This window comes from Osmia lignaria, unplaced genomic scaffold (assembly GCF_051020975.1).
Source record: "Osmia lignaria lignaria isolate PbOS001 unplaced genomic scaffold, iyOsmLign1 scaffold0002, whole genome shotgun sequence".
Taxonomy (NCBI): Eukaryota; Metazoa; Arthropoda; class Insecta; order Hymenoptera; family Megachilidae; genus Osmia; species Osmia lignaria.
Window position 1 is genome coordinate 35,001 of NW_027478159.1, and position 5,000 is coordinate 40,000.

Sequence of the window (5,000 nt, forward strand, 5' to 3'; positions counted from 1 at the left end):
AGACGCTTGCGTGAGGTCTCTCGACCTTTATCTCTCTAACTTATACTTATGGGTCGTCGTCTACTTGATCGGGTACAAACAAGTCGTAAGAAACAAACAAACAAACCACAAAAATACAAGTCGTAAAAAAACAAACTTCTGTTGGTTAACCTACAATATGAAGGATCGAAATGAAAGAAGGATCATATTATTACAAACCGAAAGTGAAGGATCATTAAAATTGAAATACAATATATATAAATATATAAATGTACCCGTCGTTGCGACACCCTAGTTAAATGGAAAGATATAAAAAAGAGAGAAAAGGAATACAGATGACCCGCCGTCTGATCTTTGCTAAATGATCTGGCATCACCGGAGTTTTTTTGGTCCGTGTTGCGTTCGCTCTATTCGAAATGAAACTCGCGGAGGCGAAGAATTGTTAAAAGTTTACGAAGCGTCTAGGAGTGGTTAAAACTGAGAGAGTTGAAACTACGATGTATTAGAACGAGCAACCGTCGAAACTTTGTTTTCGCGACGTTCTTTTCGTCGCTCTCGTCCCCACGCTCCTACGCTTTGGTTGTTTCTTTGCCATCCGTGTTGCGATAAAAAGATTTCTCCATTGTCCAAAAAGGACGGATCGAGATTCCTCTTTCGAGAGGGAGAGAGAGGTACTTGCGGGTAACCTGGAATCTACGAAACACGCACCGTGGTAAGATTCGTGCGTCCGCCTGATCGATGTGTGTTGTTTACGGACCGGCTGAGAAGCGACGATAGCGAGTCTTTGAAAAACTATGTGTCCATTAGTTAGACCGATCGTCGCCGGCCGTGTGTCTGTTCGAATCTCGCAACCCACGATTCAGCGACAGGACGCGCGCTCGCATTCCTTGTGTGCGTTCGTACTTTTCAAGGTTTTTAAATGTACTTTACGCCCGACCGTCGAGAGGAGCGTGCCACTGGGCGTTTCTCCGACGGTTTCCGTCCTTGGACGCGATCGTGTCGTCAACGATCGAACAAACAAACAAATACGTTGGCGACGCCCGAATTCGCTCTCCCGCACGCGCCGGGTGGGAGAGTGATGTGGGTATCGAATGTGATGCGTGTTAATAATGAAAATAACACTCTAAAGATCTAAAGAGTTTGAAATACAAAATTTTACGATTACCCTGAACGGTGGATCACTTGGCTCGTGGGTCGATGAAGAACGCAGCTAATTGCGCGTCAACGTGTGAACTGCAGGACACATGAACATCGACATTTCGAACGCACATTGCGGTCCACGGATACAATTCCTGGACCACGCCTGGCTGAGGGTCGTTTTCTTAACAAAAGACTGCTTGCGTTTGCTTCTCGAAAAAAGAGTAATTCATTTCTTTCTAAACATCTCGCCGTCGTTCAACGAAAGTAGAACGTTTCGGAGCGGGATTATCGAACGAAATTGAAAGAATGAATGAACGATAAACAAAGAAAGAGTCGCAACGTACGAGCGATAGTTGGGCAGTTCGTCGGCGTTTGTCGTGGAAACGATGTGACGAAAATCGCAACCGATACACTAAATGCAGGCCGTTAAAGGAGAGAAACAAATTTCGAAATATCTCTTCGAACTAGCGCAAGTGCGTCACGGCGCGCGAGTCGTTCGTTAAAATTTATAAACGACCGCCCGTGAAAGCACCGAGTTCTCGGAAGATAATCTATAAAGATTCTCCATCCTGCTGGAAGTTATCGGATCGGCGCGATTGTTCACTTGTAGAAATCCACGCTCCCGACGTTGCCAGAAACGATATTTACGAAAGGTGTGTCAAAAATAAACGAAAGAAGCTCTCCTATAAATTTAGAAAAAGCAAACGAGTGAAATGTTTGAGATGATAATTTGCTGAAATGCAAGCTCGAATAGCCCCAGGGTTTCGAATGATTCCCCGCGCTTTATACATCTCTCTGTTTACAAACGGTGTATAAATGAAAGATCGCTTCAGATGGGTCGTCGCTGTTTGACGCGCGATGCTGTTCCTTTTTTTTTGTCTGTCTGTGCGTTTAGCTTCGCTAAACAAGTTAAATGGTTAAAAAGCGTCGAAAAAGCGAATACACACGCGACAAGACAAATCTAACGAGTAAAGGAACGCTCCGCTCCAAGATAAAAATGGTTGTTTACAATCAATACAGCGTTTCGGTACCCCTGATCGTAGTCTGAAACTGTGTAACAAAAGAGAGGAAAGCGAATGGTGAAGGAACTTCGAAGCCTCCGTGGCGTGGCTAGAACTTGTGATAAAAGTATGTTTGCAGCAATTATGCATGCTCCCGTTAAAACAGCATTTCAATGTCTCGCATGGCTTAAAGCTCTAGGAGGCTTCAACATTTAGAATACATACGGACTACTTCGTTTGTTAAAGATAAGCGAAGACCGCGCGACCATCGCTCGGTCGTCCAGTCCTCGAAAGTTTTGTTGCGTTCCAAAGAAGAGACAAATGGGGTTTACCCTTGCGCTAAGGGGAGAAGAAGAGAAAAGCAGTTGTTAAATCTAAGAGGTGTGTGGAGTACATCGCGTGTTGGTTAAAATTGTTAAATGAAGTATACGCGAAATGTTCTCTCGCTCTTGCTTTTCCTCTTGCTTCCGTGGCGCTCGAAAAGAAGGGATGATAAATAAAGAAACCTATTCGAAATCTCTTGTGGAACAAAAAATAATACGGACGGACGTTAAAATTGAACCGAGACGAAATGGATCGTCTTGCGAGTTGTCTTCGCTTTGAAATTGTTAAAAATTGATAAAAGCAATACGACGAAGCTGCAGTCCGCAAAATGTTTGAAGCAAAAAGGAAATAACACGAAAATTATGGGAACGTCGTGTCTCAACTTTTTTTTCCCTCTTGTGCTCGTTTCATCGAACGATAAATACAAACATTTTGAAACGAGAGAGGAGGAAAAATTGAATATGCGAAAGGTTGATTCACGCACAGTTTCTCTACGTGTTTGCTTTTTTGCTTCTTTTCGTTTATTTTTTTTTTTTTTGCATCGAGCATCATTATTCACCTTTCGATGAAACCAAAGAAATTGACGACCTCAGAGTAGGCGAGATTACCCGCTGAATTTAAGCATATTATTAAGCGGAGGAAAAGAAACTAACTAGGATTTCCTTAGTAGCGGCGAGCGAACAGGAATGAGCCCAGCACTGAATCCCGCGGTACCGCCGCTGGGAAATGTAGTGTTCAGGAGGATCCGTTTATCCCGAGACATCGAATTGCGTCCAAGTCCATCTTGAATGGGGCCATTTACCCATAGAGGGTGCCAGGCCCGTAGTGACCGGTACGCGTTTCGGGAGGATCTCTCCTTAGAGTCGGGTTGCTTGAGAGTGCAGCCCTAAGTGGGTGGTAAACTCCATCTAAGGCTAAATACGACCACGAGACCGATAGCGAACAAGTACCGTGAGGGAAAGTTGAAAAGAACTTTGAAGAGAGAGTTCAAGAGTACGTGAAACCGTTCAGGGGTAAACCTGAGAAACCCAAAAGATCGAATGGGGAGATTCATCGTCAACAACGCTGGCTCCCGTTGGTGCGCGATGCCCCGGATGGACCTTCGGGTTCCATTAGCGAGGGCACACCACCTTCGGCGAATGTTCCGGCGAGGTAGTCGTGCACTTCTCCCCTAGTAGAACGTCGCGACCCGTTGCGTGTCGGTCTACGGTCCGAGGCGGAGCCTGTCCGTCACCTTAACGGTGTTCGTGACAGACCCTCGGTTGCCTGGCCGACTGCGCGACGGTACTCAGACGGTATCAGGCCGCAACCAATCCATTTTCGAATGTGTGTGCGTCAGGACCGCCGCAAGCTAGGTTCAGTTATAATTACCCGGATGTACGGACTATGCGCCGTCCCCGGGTCTGGCCAGCTGTTAGCAGGAGGAGTCCTTGGACTGGCCAAGCTTTGAATTACCGGTCGGCGACGCTATTGCTTTGGGTACTCTCAGGACCCGTCTTGAAACACGGACCAAGGAGTCTAACATGTGCGCAAGTCATTGGGATATAAATAAACCTAAAGGCGAAATGAAAGTGAATGTCGTCCTCTGCGTCGACCTAGGGAGGATGGGCCTCGTTACGATTAGGCCTCGCACTCCCGGGGCGTCTCGTTCTCATTGCGAGAAGAGGCGCACCTAGAGCGTACACGTTGGGACCCGAAAGATGGTGAACTATGCCTGGTCAGGACGAAGTCAGGGGAAACCCTGATGGAGGTCCGTAGCGATTCTGACGTGCAAATCGATCGTCGGAACTGGGTATAGGGGCGAAAGACTAATCGAACCATCTAGTAGCTGGTTCCCTCCGAAGTTTCCCTCAGGATAGCTGGCACTCGCTCGAACGTTATTGCGAGTCTCATCTGGTAAAGCGAATGATTAGAGGCCTTGGGGCCGAAACGACCTCAACCTATTCTCAAACTTTAAATGGGTGAGATCTCTGGCTTGCTTGCATCAAATGAAGCCATGAGATTTTATTATTGGATCAGAGTGCCAAGTGGGCCAATTTTGGTAAGCAGAACTGGCGCTGTGGGATGAACCAAACGCAGAGTTAAGGCGCCTAAGTCGACGCTTATGGGATACCATGAAAGGCGTTGGTTGCTTAAGACAGCAGGACGGTGGCCATGGAAGTCGGAATCCGCTAAGGAGTGTGTAACAACTCACCTGCCGAAGCAACTAGCCCTGAAAATGGATGGCGCTGAAGCGTCGCGCCTATACTCCGCCGTCAGTGGCAAGTGGGGCTGGACAAAATTTGGTCCTCCATGAAGCCCTGACGAGTAGGAGGGTCGCGGCGGTGTGCGCAGAAGGGTCTGGGCGTGAGCCTGCCTGGAGCCGCCGTCGGTGCAGATCTTGGTGGTAGTAGCAAATACTCCAGCGAGGCCCTGGAGGACTGACGTGGAGAAGGGTTTCGTGTGAACAGCCGTTGCACACGAGTCAGTCGATCCTAAGCCCTAAGAGAAATCCTATGTAAATGAGGTGTCCTAAAGCTCTCAGTTAAAAAGCAACAACAAAACTGTTAAATATGG

At 47.1% G+C, this 5,000-nt stretch overlaps 1 non-coding gene and 1 pseudogene across 1 annotated transcript; both read left to right on the top strand.

Moving 5' to 3' along the window:
* Positions 1–1,141: 1,141 nt before the first annotated feature.
* LOC143306206 (5.8S ribosomal RNA) lies at positions 1,142–1,296 on the top strand. Its single transcript, XR_013063664.1, has one exon. It is a non-coding gene; the product is annotated as a 5.8S ribosomal RNA (ribosomal RNA).
* A 1,732-nt stretch (positions 1,297–3,028) lies between these two features.
* Positions 3,029–5,000, top strand: part of LOC143306219 (large subunit ribosomal RNA) — a 5,324-nt pseudogene continuing 3,352 nt past the window's right edge.